This window comes from Bacillus rossius, chromosome 1, assembly GCF_032445375.1.
Source record: "Bacillus rossius redtenbacheri isolate Brsri chromosome 1, Brsri_v3, whole genome shotgun sequence".
Lineage (NCBI taxonomy): Eukaryota > Metazoa > Arthropoda > Insecta > Phasmatodea > Bacillidae > Bacillus > Bacillus rossius.
In genome coordinates, this window is record NC_086330.1 from 237,376,915 (window position 1) to 237,396,225 (window position 19,311).

The following is a 19,311-nucleotide window of genomic DNA, read 5'->3' on the forward strand; positions in this document are numbered from 1 at the left end:
AACGAAAAGTGCAACGATCAGAAATTGGGCACGCTAGAAGGGGTAGAGGGGTTCCAGGAATAGGGCCATATATGGCATGTTTCCAGCACATGCATATTTGCGTATTTGTATACCTGCGGATTGGCAAACTTGCACTTACGCGCTTGTTTTAATTACTTGGTACACTTGCATACTTGTTCAATCGCAGTCTTATATACATTCGTAGCCTCGCTTCTAATGTGCGTGGCGGTCAAGTACCCACCTGTTATTTACAGCAGTAGTACGTTGCTTACGTAGAAGAACGGTTCAGAAATAACAGAGAACGTAAAATAATGATGTCTAGCATGAAGTTAAGTGAAGTGCGGTCCTTTCCGCATGACAATGAGCCTGCTTCCCGAGATCACGGAGGACGGAAGAAGCCCGGGGAATTGGAACTACGTCACGCCTGAGTGGAGTGGATTAGGGAGGGGGTATTGTCTCACGCGCTCTTTTCCCGGTAGCTTCGAGGCTCCTGTGACACGCCCATCGGCTAATGGCGCCTGCTTTTGATAACGAACCAATTATGTTTTGCAAAAACGTGACCATTTCATATTATGAATAATTTAAATTAAATATATTGCTCAATACAAGCACCACATTTCAACTTCGATGACGTATTTTTTTGGAGAAACATATACTAGTTTCAAGATCACACCCTATTCATGCAATTTCACGCCATCGTCCGCTACTGCCGGGACTTCCTGTTCTTCAGTCGGAAATGTAGCTTCAAAGGCTGAATTTTTCCTGTACTTACGGCACTGACGTTACTGACGAGTATGAAAACATTCTGGAACACCAATTCTCAGTAACATGGCAAGTGCTCCTTCCTCCGGCCATTGTCACAGTGTTTGCCTCTGCCGAGACTGCGTGACCTGCACAGAATACATTGTTCTGTACTTTTACAAAAATATTCCTTTGGAAACCAGTTGCCAAAAAATAGTTTATATTACTGCAAGAAATATATTGTAAGTTTGTACAACACTTGGCTATGGTTAATTTTGCATACATGAAATACGAACATTGGCGAATAATTTTATTTTAATTTGTTTTCTTTAAACTTTTTTTTTAAACCATGGAGAAGATAAACGACTATTCAATAATTGGACTTCATTTTGTTTTATTATATTTATTAATGTGCACAGTTAATACTGTAAAGCTATTTAGGGAACAGTTTACAAATAACTTCAACTATCAGTGGAACTAGAGCAATACAAAGCATAAAATGTCCGGGTAACTATCCGATTCCAGTATTACGGTACTGCGAACACTATTTAGTAATGAAACAGTTGTTTTCATGTAAATGTACCAGTTTATAAATATCTGTAATTTTACACGAATATTTCTGTTTCATTAACAAAAAAACGTACGGTGTGCACTGCAGCTACTGCAGCTACTGCAGCTACTGCAGCTACTGCAGCTACTGCAGCTACTGCAGCTACTGCAGCTACTGCAGCAGGAAGTACAGTCTCCAGCCCAGACGCTAGAGCTGTCAGTAACCTCGGCACGTACGGGAACGCGCGCCAGTCATCTCGGACGTGGGCAGTGGAACAAGGAACGCGGCCAGTGTCCGCTCGGGCTCGCTCGGTTGTCGTCGGCAGTGAGTCACGAGGATCGCCGAGTCGTGTCTCATCCCAGGCACCGCTGCGGTCGCGACTCACTCACGACTCTAGCAGCCGCGCCTGCTGCGACGCTGCCTGCTGACTGGCTTGTTTGTTCCTCGCGTCACCAGCATGTGCAGCAGATCTTTTAAACCATGGTTGCGTGTTGTGTTGTGTATGTCTGCAAAAGTATCAAAATTAAGGAAACGGATTTCTTGTGTCACCTTGAAAATGAACTGCAATGCTTTGACAATAATTCTAGGCTGCCACAAATTGGCCAAAAGAGAATTAAGTCATTCGTCTAGCAGGCAGAGCCTGTGAATGTGGTATAATTCAGCACTAAACAGTTCTTACGACATAACACTGGGTTTTAACAGAGTAAGTCATTAATTTACAATAAACTTTTGGAAAATAAATACAAGTCCAAACTTGGCTTATCTTAGTTTTCTCTGGCAGCATTGCATTTTTACATTCTGACTGCGGAAGTTTTAACCAAATGATCCAGTTGTGGTCTTGTTTATTTATTGTTATGAAAGATGTTCAGTTAAAGAAACATATTTTATCAATCCATCAGAAACATGATTTGCCTTTTACTGTCGTTGTAAACATTACATATTGGGTAAAGGTTTTTTTTTTCTTTTTATGCATGATGACGTTTGCCTCAAGTCTCAGTTTCCATGCGCTGTGCCTATGGTTAAACTCGCAAATATGAATTATAATAAATTTTCTGTCTCTTTTATAGATGTATAGTCATGTTCAACTCACATGGCCACCCACACATCAATGTACTTTTTTTAATTTAGGGAATTAATGAATAACTATTATTTACTGTGTCAATTATGTAAACTTTAAAGAACTACCTTGCATGAAAACAATTGGAAACATTTATACTTTGTTACTATAATTTATTTAAAATACATTAAGTATGTTTGATATGTGAAACTCTAAATCGTGTTAGTATAGTGAGAAACCATAACACTGCATTCTTGGTGTACTAGGTAATTATTGAACAGAAAGAATACTAGCAGTTTTCATGCAACAGTGTTGCTATTTACGTGTAGCCAAGTATGAGTTACTTATATAACTAAAGTTTCATTATAGATGGATATGATACTTCGAATATTAACACTTAAAATACACATGAATAGATAGTTTTCCCCTAGACTAACTCAGTCTTCAGAAAACATTAGCAAGGACCCCTGGTTTTCTAAAGTTAGTAGATGATTTCTGATAAATACAAATAATTTAATTGTCTTTCCATTTAAAAGTGTCTAGGAAAAATACATCAACATACATCATAGTCTTAAAAAGTATATAATAATTCTCAGTGTAAACAACAAAATTTCAGTTGACTAAGATTCTTCATAAACAATGTCTTTGTTCACTAGTACAATAAATTCTGAATATCTTATAAGTTGCATGCTCATCTTTATATTACTATATTACTTTATATTACTGAAAATTGGTGTCGCTAGTAATAATCATCAATTCCTGCTTTTAAATAGCACATAAACGCTAGGACTATATTCTTAACACATAATAAAACCAAACTTTTATTTATTTCAATATGGCACAGCCAAAAGTCACTTCCTCTCCATTTGTTGTTCCTTGTCGAGAGTCTCTAATTTTTGCTTGGCTTTTTCACCAGTCTTGTATTTGGTGTTGCATTAATTAGTCTGTGATTTGTTGGAGCTGGCTCGACGAGCTCTCATTCCTAATTTCATCTTGGCCTCCATGATTTTGGATACGCCCCAAGCCGTGATTTTTTCTCCTAGTCCCGCGTTCGACGATTTACTTATATCTTCGGCTTCCTGCCCTACCAAAAATTTACAACAGAAAACAACAGAAAATACAACAGAACTTTACAACAGAAACCAAATGAAATACAATAGGATACAACAGGATTTTCTGTTGTATTTAATGCGGGAATTGGCCGCTTTCTGTTGGTTTCTGTTGTAAATCTTAGTGTATTTCAGTGGTTTCTATTGGTTTTTGTTGCAAAACATTCTAATGGATTCTGTTGTTTTCTGTGGGTTTTATTGTATTATGTTGGGTCTTGTTGTTTTCTGTTGCAAAGAGTTATGTTGGTTTCTGTTGCATTTCAGTGTTATTCATTGTATTCTGTTGGGTATTGTTGTTTTCTGTTGCAAAAAGTTCTGTTGATTTCTGTTGTATTCCAGTGTTTTTCATTGTATTCTGTTGGGTTATGTTGTTTTCTGTTGCTAAGAGTTCTGTTGGTTTCGGTTATATTCCAGTGTTTTTCATTGTTTACTGTTTCAAAGAGTTCTGTTGGTTTCTATGGCATACCTGTGTATTTCATTGTATTCTGTTGGGTTTTGTGGCTTCATGTTGCAAAGAGAGAGCTGTCTAGGCTTGTTTAGCCCGCATGATATATACATTTCCCTTCTACAATCGTTCATGTTACAACTTTACATATTGCTATCCCTTTGGATGTTTTGCATTTACAATATTATTTACAAGGCTACAAAACATACTTACACTACACACTTAATAATCTTCATAAATATTTACAATCATAACATGTCTTAACATAACTATAATACATTGTCTGTTCATATTTTACAACTGCCATCTGGTGACGAGTGGTGGCACTACAATGGCCATGGCCGGAAAATTGTGCCGCGGACAGGACTGTGACCCGGGTTTTTGTTTAAATAAAGAGGAGGTACAACGTCAATCTGTTGCAAGAGTTCTGTTGGTTTCTATTGTATTCCAGTGTTTTTCATTGTATTCTGTTGGGTTTTATTGTTTTCTGTTGCAAAGAGTTCTGTTGGTTTCTGTTGTATTCCAGTGTTGTTCATTGTATTCTGTTGGGTTTTTGTTGTTTTATGTTGCAGAGCGTTCTATTGGTTTCTGTTGTATTCCAGTGTTATTCACTGTATTATATTGGGGCTTGTTGTTTTCTGTTGCAAAGAGTTCTGTTGGTTTAGGTTGTATTCCAGTGTTTTTCATTGTAATCTGTTGGGTTTTGTTGTTTTCTGTTGCAAAAAGTTCTGTTGATTTATGTTGTATTCCAGTGTTTTTCATTGTATTCTGTTGGGTATTGTTGTTTTCTGTTGCAAATAGTTCTGTTGATTTCTGTTGTATTCCAGTGTTTTTCATTGTATTCTGTTGCAAAGAATTCTGTTGGTTTCTGTTATATTCTAGTGTTTTTCATTGTATTCTGTTGGGTTTTGTTGGTTTATGTTGTATTCCAGTGTTTTTCATTGTATTCTGTTGGGTATTGTTGTTTTCTATTACAAAGAGTTGTGTTGGTTTCTGTTATATTCCAGTGTTTTTCATTGTATTCTGTTGGGTTTTGTTGTTTTCTGTTGCAAAAAGTTCTGTTGATTTATGTTGTATTCCAGTGTTTTTCATTGTATTCTGTTGGGTATTGTTGTTTTCTGTTGCAAATAGTTCTGTTGATTTCTGTTGTATTCCAGTGTTTTTCATTGTATTCTGTTGCAAAGAATTCTGTTGGTTTCTGTTATATTCTAGTGTTTTTCATTGTATTCTGTTGGGTTTTGTTGGTTTATGTTGTATTCCAGTGTTTTTCATTGTATTCTGTTGGGTATTGTTGTTTTCTATTACAAAGAGTTGTGTTGGTTTCTGTTATATTCCAGTGTTTTTCATTGTATTCTGTTGGGTTTTGTTGTTTTCTGTTGCAAAAAGTTATGTTGGTTTCTGTTATATTCTAGTGTTTTTCATTGTATTCTGTTGGGTTTTGTTGGTTTCTGTTGTATTCCAGTGTTTTTCATTGTATTCTGTTGGGTATTTTTGTTTTCTGTTACAAAGAGTTATGTTGGTTTCTATTGCATTCCAGTGTTTTTCATTGTATTCTGTTGGGTTTTGTTGTTTTCTGTTGCAAAAAGTTTTGTTGGGTTCTGTTGTATTCCAGTGTTTTTCATTGTATTCTGTTGTTTTGCTGATAATTTTGAAGCATATATGTAAAGTCCTATTACCATCACCATGTATCCCGTACATTAATACTGATATAATATCAATAGGTAAAAGTTCTGTATCGCGTATCCAAGATTATCACTTGGCCCTGTACATTTTGTTCCCCCATAACCTGAATAAAGATTATAATTTCTTTTATACGTCACATTACGTGCTATCGGACGTAACACGTTGGCAATTCGGGCCTCCATACTGCTAAAAAAAATTCCTGCAAGGCTTAACGCTTGGGCTTGGGTACACAGTAGGGACTCACGTTTTTTTTTGTTATTATTTACGTTGCATCAAGTAAAACAACAAAGCATATTTTTTATTTGGATATATTAAAGCAATGTAACATAAATAACAACAAACATAAATTTACATTATTCCCTACTGTGCATCCAAGCCCAAGCGTAAATCCTTGACGCAAGCCTTAATGTTTAATAAATCTTATCTATAACCCCTAAATATATATTAAAAGAAATTATTATTTTTTCAATTTCTTCAATCACTTTCGTAGCAAACAAATGTCACATTCGTAACCTTGCAGTGTGTCCCAGCCTGTACAAAGAGAGTGAGCCATAAAAATGTGTTAAATAGTTAATGAAATATGTATTTAGAGAAATGTTATTATCCAATGGTAATTTTACACTAATAAAACTCGGTAAATAAAATATGTAAACGATAAACAGACGTTTTTCTTAAATGCCAAAAATAATGTGGGTAATGCCGATCAGTGGTGGGAAATGTGATCACTGTAATCGGCATAACGCCCGAAGTCATCCGCCATGAAACAGATTATGTACAAGGAAAAAAAAAATTATACAAAAATCACTAAAGAACAGCAAGAAAAACAAAAATTTAAAAAAAAATCCATAAGTCTAGCATAAAAATTTCAGATTTACAAGATGGCGGCCATAACAAAAATTGAAACAGAGACATCATTCAAAATAGCAGAAAGCTCTAGAAAGTATGGCGGAATTAAAAATGGCGGAAAGTTCGAGAAAATAAAATAGCAGATCCAAGATGGTTGCCAGGGACAAGGTCAAAGGTCATCCAAGATGGCCGCGTTACGTCACAATCCCAGATGGCGGTCAGCACCAAGCACCACAGCCAGAAGTCAGTCCCAGGAGCTCCTTTTCTATACTCCTGTCCACGTAACCCCCTCTCCACACAAATGTTAGAGAAGCATTTAGCTGAAAAATATTCAAAGTCCACATAGCTACATTTTCTTAAGAACACAGTAGTTGCTAAACGAAAGAAAAATGTTCAAAGTTCTGATAGCTAACAAAATTATTTAAAAGACCCTATAGATAGCCGCCCACGAAAAGAAAAACGAATACACAACCTCAAATATACGCATTTACATGAAATCCATAAATTAAAACCACAAAATACAACTAATAACACTACCCCTCAAAATAACATAAAGTAGCCCTTGATTCTTGCTAGCTTTTGTGCAGGTGTTCAAAACAACTCGCGAGTTTTGGCAGGTATGTGATGTGTGAAGGGGTATGGCGTATGGGGTAAAAATATGTTAGCAGCCTGGCAACAAGTATGATTAACCTAAACATCAAGGACCAATTACAACCACTATTGACTTTGGAAATTAGAGATATGGTCGGGAGGTACCCCCAGAATTATGACTCATCGCTCAATAATGTCTGAGAGCATGAGCTAGCCACAACAGACTCAACCAATTCACGACATCTTGGACCCAAGAGTCACTCAGCACACAGACATTATCTACTCACACAGCTAAACTTGTGAATGACAATATTTGACATAGTAAATGTTATAATTATGAGAGGAAATAGAAAAAAATTGAAATCATTTAATACTTTTTTTTTAGATTCAGAACATACACATGCATGTGTGAAACTTAGTGTGGGACTTAAACGAAAACATTAGTTGTTCACGAAACATTTTTAGTAAATAACTTCATACCTATAAATACCCCTATTAAACCCATAAATCATTGTGATAAATTATCAAACCAACCCACAACACCATCAAATTAATCTGCAAGTTAGCATAATGCAGCCCCTGTTTTGAAATCAACCTAAGATAAAAAATCACTTAAATACCACCAATGTAAAAATACAAGGCGAAAAATATGCATGAGTTCAAGTGTGGAGGTTATCTCATCCATACTAGTTTAGGTTCTTACATTAAAGGAAACAAATATCTCACCCTGGCCACCAAATCATTTAGACCATCCCAAGATACCTATAATATCTCTTATTCTGCCAGTATTCTGGAAATCACAATAATATTTCGTTTCAACAACAGCCGCATAGTAAATATTCTCATCATCTTCTCAGCTATCATCAACTCAGCTATCATCATGAGCAACATATTCATCCAGATTATTTTAAGATTTCGTAATCTTTGACATCGAAGCTTCTTCTTTGTCCTGAAGCATCCTTTCTAAGTGTCCATCAGTTTTCAAAGTTCGAAGGCTCTACTAGAAATGGGCTAAAGCATATTCTCAATTTTCACACTAATGATACTTACATCGTCTTCAGTCTTCCTTAAACCTTCAACATCCTTAATTTAAAGTTCTTCATGGCAAGGAATAATATTCAACATTCAGCATATTTTTTTTGTATTGAAGCTCCATCATTGTAATTCATCTTGCCATGTATTTTTAAGCTCTCTCTCTCTCTCTTAGAGCAAAATACCTATCACACGGATCACAACTTAACATTTTATGTTGTTGGCTTTTGACATGATCATTCTTTCTCGAGGTTAAACCCTTGCCACAATAACTACACTAGTGATCTTTTCGTGACGTTAATAACATCGATCCAGAATCCATATAACTTTGTACGACAAATGTCAGAAGCAACCTGAAAGTTTGTATGGAAATGCCAAACGTAAATAGAAGATTAAAATATACTATCAGCGAGAGTTAATTCCGAATTTGAAATAGTACTTGGTCAAGTAGTTCCGCTTCTCACAAATAGATTTCGCAACATGCTGATTTAAAGTATTAATTTTTTTATTCGTTATGAAGTAAAATTGATTTAAAGGACATAATATTAGTCAATCATAATCGAATGTTGCCCCTCATGGCTACAAATGTAGTTAATTCAGCAAAAAATAGATCCACTTTACTTCATCTGGCTACAAATGTAGCCCTGTAACCTATGTATTCCGATACTCAACTCACTTTGTTTCGGAGTCTGATGGCTGTATTTATGCTGTTCATAAAGCTATGTTATTATGTAGCATGCAGGATGTATACTTGTGTTCACAAGAGAAGGAAGGATTCGATAGGTCTGAAGGGGAAAGAAAATAAAAAAAAAAATTCCTCGGAACATGCTACCATTTCTTTTATGTAACAAGATAGTGGATTTTAATCAAGTGTCATCATTAATTTATCAGAAATTCTTAGCAAGTAACAAGTCACATGTAGAAATAATCTGACTATATATGGTTTATTACCTCAGAATTCACTGAAAAATGCTATGTGAAAATCAAATTTATTTCTAAATTAAGTCACCGAGTCACCAATTCTGACAGAAAAGGCAATAAAAATATTATTTTTACTCTAAAGCTTTAATATCTGTAAAAAAAAAAAAAACACAAAGGATTATAATAAAAAAATAATAATAATTTTCGAAAGCTTGTAAACTTCTTCTTGCTAAAGCAAGGATAAAGTTCTAGCACAAGTAGTAAGAAATTATATATTTTTAAGTATAATATTTGTTGATTTTTCTAAGACCAAAAATAATTAAATGCTTAAACACCAGTTAATATTTCACAGGATAAACTATTTGTAATAGTCAGTCGCTATTAATAATGAGGCATTCCACAGCATGTGCAATGCTGACAAGTGCCAAATTCTTAAAATTAAATAATAGAAACAAGATGTTGACAAAATGGTTGAAACCTGGATGGTGTATTTCAATTACATCTCTTTAGAAAGAACAAAAAAGAAATTTATCAGATGATCTTGCTGAAATAAACCAGGCAAATATATTTCTACAATTATCATTCCAATTTTTACATTACAAAATACATTTTTCCAATACTTTAAACAAATTTTCATTACATTATAAAGTTGTTTCTGAAACTTTTACGCTCTACGGCGTGCATCTGCCAAAAGAGTACAACTAAACAAGGACCGCGCTGATGGCAGAAATAGTGCGTTGGAAAGAGAAAGTAAATTCCCATTTAAAATGCACATTGCAATCTAAGGTAAAGCTGCGTTGTATCAAAGAGTACGGATAAACAATCTCGAAGTTGACGAGTGACTCACGCACATGGCGTGTTCACGCTGGATCAGGGGTAAAGAAGGTCAGAGGACGAGGAGTCCCCCTTCCCCCGCGGTTCACTCACGGGGCAGTCCCGTCTCTTGGCCTTGTTCCGTCACACCGAAAGCCATGGAAGTGAACCTTCTTTACAGCCGGTAGAGCGAGTCGAGGTGACGTCATCATAGCGTCACGAAAAGAGCGTCCAGGCCCTGCCTACCCCGGGACACATTACGGTGTGCAGAGCTTCAGAAGAGATCACGCGATCTGAAAACTGCATTTGCGCTGAGAGCGGATGCTATTTCTGTTCTATATTTTTTAAACTGTAACACATATTTAAACTAAATTAGAACACGTATTTTCATAATAATGTTTAGACATAAAACACCTGTTACAGATTCATAAAAGCACTCAAGGGACTTGCACTACACCTTAAACTTCATATATACACCATCTAAAGTTATGGTTACCGGTAACATATAATACATAGTTGCCCTATTCAGGACAAGAAGACTGCGCGTCAGTTCAGAGCCTTGAGCTTAGAGAAGATGATGCGCTAGAAGCACCAGCGAGCGTCGCATTACGATCCCGCCTCACCAACTCGGTCACACCCCTGACTGGGCAGGCTCGCGAAAAAGTGTAACGCTCAGTGAGTTATTTAAAGTGTAACTATCAGAAGGAGGAAAAGTGTAACCGCGTTGCTATTTGGCTCCATGTTTGTTCCACTTGCACTTCTCTGGCAACGCCGAGCAACTGGGAGTGGCGAGGCCTGTGGCGACGAATACAACTGCTAATTACACACGACAAAACTGAAGCCTCTTGACACTGCCAGCAACTGAAATTTCAGTTTGATATGAATTTGAAAAATATATAGCTTTAACATTTAAGCCCCTCGATCCGTGAATGTATGCATTATTGTTTAGCCATCATTTTACTTGCTCAAAACACAGATGGCATCAGTAGCAGCTGTGCTATTAGGAAAAAAAACAACATAAAACTATAACCATTATGTGAAGCTTCACTTATTTACTCACGTGAATTTCGGCCAATTACCGGTTTAAAAAAACGGTTTGTGTTCTATGCCTATATCTAACTTTACACTCACAATAATTAATATTATGAAAATAATTTAATTTTTATAGCTATAATTACTTAACCAATTAACCTAGTTTGCATTTACGTAGCTTTTGGGTAGTAATAATCTCAAATAAATGTTTGTTTGGCAAGTCATTCCACAGTTTGATGGCTGAGTATGCAAATGATTCATTTTGCAAACTGTACGTCATGCGATATGAATAATGACTCAACGGTTGACATCAAGGCCATGACGGGTGATCCGTTGAGATTGCAGCATTGAAGGAACACGAACGCACGAACGTGCATGCACACTTGTTCCGTTCCATCACTCCATGCGCGTGTTCATCAATAGAGCGGCGGAATAACTTCCACGCATTCGTTTAGTCATTTTATTTCTATTATCGGAAAAGCAGGACAAATGCACTTAAAAAAAATACGCGCTATTTTATAATAGGTGTCACTTTCCTACATGTGCTTTAACGAAAATTAAAACTTTGACAGTTGAATATTGTCATGTAATTAACAAAACAAAGGCAGATTAACATAGAATCAGACTAGCTTATCTTGCATGTATTAAAATGGTAATTTTTTTATATAAGGGTTGTGGATTTTGTTTAATTAAAAAAAATTCTACAGCCATTCAAAACTTGTCTTCGACGTTAAATGATTTCTTTGAAATACCTGCGGTAAACACGTCTGAAAAATACGAGGGAAATAAAGGTGCAAGAATTGACGGGCCTTGCCTGTGCTGAAGGCAAGTACGTCAGCTGTTTCTGTTAAGCTGTAGCCTTCAGGTAATCAAGGCTGGCCGTCGGCTGGAACCACATACAGGTTCTCATTCCCAATGGAGATATTTTCGTGAACCTTTCCTCCACCGTCCCAACTTCCTGGCGCGGCTGATAGCTGCACGGATACACGGTTTTCCTCGTCGCGATGCCACAGCCGTCACCGTGGGGGGGATACTCCCACCACGGCCGTCACGCCCTGGTCGTGGACTGACGGCGTCTCGTGACGGTAAGCTGCGGTGACGCAGGCATGAATGTGGGATGGGATATGGTTGACAACTCTCCTTCCTGGATCACAAGCCAACATTTCCAGCTGCTCAAATTTAGTGGTCATTTATTATATTTCCCTGGGTGAAAATGTAGAATGGCACTGAAGTTTAAATTATTCTCTCGCTATGATAACCACAGCAGTTACAGTTCAAGCATCAACAGATGGAAAGTAGTTGCTAAATAAAATTTACTTTTTTATTATGTATATCACTAATAGTTTAATTAAGTTTTAGTAGTAGATATCTCATATGAGAACTTGAAAGCTTAGTGTTAACACCAAGGGCAAAAATATGTAGGATTCCCTGGGGTGAGATTACGTTTATCATACTTGTTTCACAGCTATGGCTTTGCAAATGGGCCCCCTCAAAGAGGGGCTATTTGATTCCAGGGGGACCACGCCCATGGTTAACACCTTATCCAAGAATGTCTGTCTACCCAGAGAACAGACACCGACACCACCTATACGCAAGATTGACCGGAAGGAATCTGACGAAGGCTTGACATTATACGACTGCTTTGGTTTCGGAACCTTGGCGCACACTGGAAACGGAATCAGACGCGATACCTGGTTTTCGGTTGCATAAATGCTTTTATTGCGGAAGTTTGAATACAGAAGGCGGCGATGCCAGACCTTAATTGTATTTTCCTGCAGTAATGGCATGGGTACAGTTCAGGGTGACACCAGAGTTTTGTTTATCAATCAGGACACGACAATAAGACAGAAGTGCAAGGAAAAGTAAGTAAAAAAAAACACAAATGATTCGAATTTAAAACAATAATACGAAAGCTACAAAAAATAACGTTAAAAATGTTAATATAAAATGGGGAGAAAATACTGACCACAAATTTGAAATATGCTTCACAAAGGCAGCCGAGTCCAATGAGCACGTCGTGACACCTGGTGTCTCGGGACCCCGCACGCCGCGGGCACCGAGTGTCTGCACAGGCAACACTAGTCGCAAGGATGCGGCATGGGTGGCGCGATAGTCATGAAGGCGGCGGTGGGGGTAAGGGTAGCGCGCATGGACGAGACGATGGGATACCGGGATCGACGGAGAGAGGAGAATCTGTCGGCGCGACAAATCCTAGTGCAAGCCGACTGCACTATTGTATTTATTTACGTATTATTATATATTGAGAACCAACGCCCCCGGAATAAGCCGGGGGCCAATCAGCGGGCGGCTTAGAAGACCCCTTGCATCACGTCGGCGCTCCGACAACTGCGCAACTGTGCCTGGTCGGCACAACCACCTTGAAAGCGACTATAGTTTCATTTTAAACTAAAATAATGTAGACAGCTTTAACTTACGTTTGCCCTAGAATCATTGTTACTAGGGACCTGCAATGGGTAAGGTTGATTTTAGAAAAATAAGCCTAGATATTGGTTTCTGCGAAGAATGCTTAATATTTGAAGAGCAAGAACGGCCCCGTTGCTTCAGAATAGCATCGCAGCACTCAAGCTTCCTTCGGTTTGGAATCGAGGACGACCAGGTTGTCGAGGAGCGCAGTGGCAAGACACTGAGGGTTCAGCCGTCCTGACTTCCTGCAGAGTACCTGCAGGCCGTTCCCGTTCCTTTCGGAATACCCGTGCTTCGTATCTGCAGTAACCTCGCTTACCATTCATTACAAACCTCTACACTTGCTTTCCGACCGTCTGGCCTAGTGCCCAGACTGGTTGCTTTTAAAGGGGGGTGGGTGGGGGGAGATAGAACTACTTTTCCCGCTGTTTGCTTTTGTTCTATACTTTTAGCACGCCTGCCAGGAATGATAGGAAATGTACAGCAAAGTGTTTCAGAGGCATGACTAAATCATAAGACAATTTCACCAAAAAATAGTGAACTGTCTGCACAAAATGATTACTGCCTTCTTACACAAGTGAGCCTTCACGCACCACACCACTGCTCTGTGAACATAAGATACGCCTATTACTTTACGCCTATTACTATTAATTTCGTGTTTTACAAGAGTAAAGGAATACCCTTCACAGCGTGTTGTGCAGTGTTCGTGACGTGAAAAGAGCTGTGCATTTACTCTGTACGCTGTTATTATGTAACAGCAAACAATTATCACAAGAATTACGGTTAAATATAGTTCTTAGCACAAAATAACTATTTAAGCAACACTGGCGTCTCAAGGTGTTACCACTATTACACAGTTTGGTTCTTTCAGAGTTTATTGCATAAACCTAATCAAGCGTGATAAACTATAATTGGCCTCCCCCCTCAAAGACAATATCTAATATATTAATACAAAAAATATAACAAAAATATTATTGACCTCTTTTACAAAATAAATTATCATTTACACTGGGCTTTCATTTAAACTGACCCCGCAAAAACAAAGATACTAATTACTCGTCTAAACCTCAGCTTCAAGTATGTGACTATGTCAACCTCGAGGAAAATATCAGCACCTATCGAATCGCCACGCTCTTCTAGCAATTATAACACTGCGGAATGTGCGGCCAGTCCTCGCCTTCCTCCTGTTGTTCAGCTCGTGGTCACACCTCGCTGCGGCACCACGAGCCTGACACGGTGTCACCAGTCAGGGGCTAGCAAGGCCGGGACGCCGACAGCAGCAGCCTCTTGGCCTTGCAGTCCGCGCAGAATGGATCCGCCTGCACTGAAAAGCTTCTAAACGACGGGCACTCTCAAACCTCGTCCAGCTCAAGAGTATCTCGTCTAGGTCAAAGAGTCAAGACTCCAATAGTAGCCTATTCAAATTTTGTATGTCCAAATCCCAACCAGTTGGTTATGCACCGCTTATCACCTAAATCCATGCATATCGTTACAACTCGTCCTCCTTTTACCAGCTCATAACCACTGCTTCATGTCACGCCTTTGCAGATCCAAATGATATCTGCCTCCTCCCTGTGTCGACCAATACCTCTGTCCGAAGCCTCTCTCTACTCCATGATAGGTAAAGTCCCTTGTAGCCTCATAGTAATCCAAGCTGTCTTACCAAGTCCAACTCGCACGTGAATATTCTCGGCGGCCGCGACAGCGGTTCTTGTTGACAGTGCAGGACACCCCCTCCTCGGTGGCTCCCCTCACCCAGTCCCGGCTGTAAGCTCAGGCAGCCCTCTTTATACGAAAAAATCTCCTGCCCAGACTATAATAAAAAATTCTAGACACTCTCAGACAATATGGCGGACTTACGCCACTTCCAGCCACTCGCCTCTTTCCGATCGTGGCTAAGTGGCTCCGATGCTTCACGAGCTAAGTCCGCTCGCTTCAACTTGCGCGCCCACGCCGTGTCGGGCGGGCTGCGTCACTGGTGGTCGCAGGAGCGGAGAATCTCCTCGGCAAACGGGTACGCAGGTTCCCGTAACAATTTCAAATACGTTCCGTTTGTTCGTGGGAATGATAGATATTTTAGGATTTCAGAGGGGGTATAATTCCCCCCCCCCCGTCCCCCCTGGAACAGTAGCCCGCTGCCTCGTTTTCATAAGTATAAATTAAGTTTTGGCTGTTACGAACTAAAATCGTGTTTACTTTATTAAAACAGTTTGTGAATGTCATTTTTTGAACTGAGCACAGGGTTTGAACCCAAGCCTGTCGGATGCGATTTAGTGAGTGGATAAAAATAGTTAGTCAAGACTGGGTTAAATAAAATGATTGGGTTTCGGACAATGGGTTCAAATTCCCGTGGAGCAGTTGCTGCCTAGCCTGTGTGTGTTTGGTAGAAACATATTGGCAGTTAGGTTAATTTGAATGCACTGTGGATGAACTGCCAGGGCGCAGGACCGCTCTGATGTCCCCGAGACAGCTCTTTCCCGTCAGGGGTCGCTACTAGACACTCCGCGTGGTCACTGCTTCTGTTTGGCAGGCTGTTGGTCTCGGGTTCACTTCCCGGTCAAGTGCGGAATTGTTCTCTCAAGTTCTGAGTGTTGTGTAGTCCTCCACGAGCGCACTGCCATGACGGCCTCAGGCATGCCGCCGTCCCATAGGCGTCACCTCACTTGCAGGGCGAGCAGCTGTCCTGCCCGTAGCGTGACAGCCGTTGAATAAACAGTACCAAGGATTTGTGCCGGAAAGGACCCTTCTTTTCATTTGGTAAATCAAGGGGTTGACTGCTGGGTTCCGGGAATAGGACCACGCAATCAGGAGCGTTTCTAGAATTCCATTTCGGGAGAAGGGTGGGGATAGAACCTGTGTGCGCCCCTGCAGGCAACAGCTGCACTAGTCGCAGCCCGCGAGGCCGCGAGGCTGCCCGGCTCTGGCACAGCCGCGCCTCGGGAGTCGTGTGCGAGGTGCGCATCCTACATGGTCGCCGGAAGTGGCGTCCGCTCGCGGCACAACAGGAAGCCCGTGCGGCGAAAGGAAAGAAGGCGGCCAGAGGAATTCCCGAGCGAGTCACGTGAAAATAACCAGCGGTCGAGAAACGTTTCCTCACTATTTTCAAATAGTTCCGTCAGTACTTTTTGTGTATCTGCTGACCTGCGGGTTTGGTACAGTTATAGGGCGTTCTGAATTTTATTTTGAGGAGGGCTATATATATTTTGGAAATTTCTGAATTTTATTTTGAGGAGGGTTGTATATATTTTTTGAAATTTCTGTCAAATTTATAGTAGCACATAACGATTTGTAGTAATTTTTTTAGTCTTGGTAGCCTGAAATGTGTGGTTTAACGTAAAACCCGGGCCAAACAGCACAATAAAAACAGGTGATTGAAGTACGTCTCCAAAAGCGAAGTAATTTTATGACCTAGGGGAGAGGTGTATCCCGATATCCTAAAAATATTATAGGTTAATCAATTCCACTAATCACTGTCACCAATATTAATAATAATTGAGTATCCGAAGTTTCCATGTTCAATGTAGCAGAGAGTTCAAACCTCTTCTGTTGATTAAGCATTCTTAAAACCCATTCTCAACAAGTGTTATTTTACCCTTAAATGCCATACTGCTCTAATACGATTTATGCTATCCAAGAATCCGAAAATGTGGATTCTGATTATGGGTTGGTAAGGCTTGGATGCTGGTTGGAATCCTCAGCTATTAATGGGGTGGATAGGGTGGACTATGCGACATGATAATGTGGTGGTTCTCCATTTCCTTCCGTAGTATTGAGGCGACCCACTCCTGAACCCAAGGTAAATTTTTCTTACGTGAGAAATCCCCAACATGGCCTGGAATTGATATGTCACATGCCTATCTTGTATATTTCGGTCTGATATTCACAAACCGATATTTAAACGACTAAACATAAACATATGTTCTAAACCTTTATGGCGTGCTTTCACTTCTGGGAGAAGTTCATAATCAGAGAGAAGAATGATGGTCCTTTGGTCATGCAGCACTGCTTAGAACCTTCACAAATTTTGTGATGCGTATGGGCGGTGCCCTAATGCCGGTGCATGCTGTTGCAATGCACGTATACTTATTAACCTCCTACATTGCCTTATGGACGATTTGTGACTTTAAAGGCCCAGAGACAACACTCGCTTGAAAAAAATATCAGTGCTGCGGGCTGCGAAGTAATTGGACAGCAATTGTCTGGTGTTATAGTACATTTATGGTATGTACATTATTTTTTTCTTACGATTCAACCCAATTTATTTATATTAAGGAGTCACCTAGTCAGAGGTGTATCTATGTGAGTGAGGCGGATGATAAGTGCGACGCTCGCTGGTATTTATAGCACGGTATCACTTCTAAGCGCAAGACTCTGAACTGGCGTGCAGAAATTTGAGTGGTAACCATAACAGTATATGGCAGAGAAATGGAGATAAATGTGCGCAATGCAAGGCCCTTCGGTGCTTTCAAGAATATTTACCGGGCATTTCATGCCTAAAAAATAGTCTGAAAAAAATGTTTTAGCCCTTTTCACTCTTATAAAAATACAATTTAAAACGAAACACGAAAGCAGAACTACCATCTGCCCTCCACGTATTCGTAAATAGACCCAACTCTGATGGCTTGAGCAGTGTTTAAATCGCGTGGTTTCTTCTGAAGCTCTGCGCACTGTGTGTGTGCTCAGGTTTGAAAGATACCATACTTGTTTCAACATTTTTTTGGCCATAACAGTTTTCCATCGTTTAATTTAAAATTTGGCTTCCTTAAAGAACAGATTATAATTTATTGAAATGACTGAAGTTAATTACTACTTGGTGGCTGCTGCAAATAGCCTGTGAAGTCATAGGCATTTATCATGAAATTTATGTTTAATAATGACCACAACTGTAATAATACTGTCAATAGACACTATGTAAACAATTTTTTTGTATATTTTTGGGAATTTTTTGGTCAAAAATTAAAGAATTTCAAGTTTACGGCCAAGGTCATGACCTCGGTGGCGTAGAGTGGCTTGCTTTCAGGAGTCTTAAGTCGCTTTCAGTAATTTTCTTTTTTTCTATGTCAAATGTATTTTGAGGCATTTCGAACTTTAAATTTTTGAATTTTCCATTAATAAAACGGGATAGTTTCCCTCAAAACGGGAATTTTGAGGAACTTTGAATGTCAAGGTCATCCAAACTGGCCGCCGTGACGTCAGGGTGGTCGGTCATTAACCCCATCCACAATCCACTCGCTGGACCCTGTCCCAGTACCGACATTCCTATACTACTACGAATGATATTAAAAAAAAAATTAAGGCATAGTATATAAATGGAAAGCCTGAAGTTAATAGGGACTAGCTATTGTTAATATTTCAACCTGTGAAATCATTGGTGTATGTTTCTTATTGTTTTATTTTCGAAAAATTTTACTGCCAGTATAACAACATTATGGACTCTGTAAATCTCAAACAAATTTCCAATAGTAACGCATAAAGAATCGTTAGGTATAAAAACCTTTTAATCTATTAGGCTATGGCATGTTTTTGTTCCTTATTTCCTTTCAACAGTGTTCCTTTTTTGACAGTTTTATTGTCACGTGGCAAATTGCATGGCCTGTGTCATCTGTGTCAGGAAGTCAAACAAAAAAGCATTAATTTTTGTTTTCTTCATAATTCAGGCTTTGCTTCAAAAATACCTCAAATTGTTTAATGGGATATGTATAAAATATCCCCGTTTATTTTATGAAAATATTTAGCATGTCTGTAATTGAATTAATGTAGGGACAGAATTATTTGACGAATCAGAATAGACTGTTTCACTTCGCAACACACAATGTTATTTTTAATTAGTTTGAATGCAATTACTTTGTAAAGCCAGTCTCGTAAATAGTATCTTAACATAGGTGCTTCCAGCTCCATTGGACCCAGCTTTAGATTTGCTCAAACCAGTTATTTTAGAACACAAATCAACAATGTGACAGATTTTTTTATAATTTCCTAATTACTTAATTATCGCCGTAAAGGCTCTGCAGTTATGTAAAATTCTTATCTACCTTGGAAAAAAGGAAGGAAAAAACCTTAATGGTCC

The 19,311-nt window shown here is 39.0% G+C and overlaps 1 protein-coding gene across 3 annotated transcripts in view; it reads left to right on the forward strand.

The window, feature by feature from the left end:
* LOC134527386 (integrin alpha-4-like) overlaps positions 1–19,311 on the forward strand; it is a 155,716-nt gene that overhangs the window by 26,126 nt on the left and 110,279 nt on the right. The gene's annotated exons all lie outside the window — the stretch shown is intronic.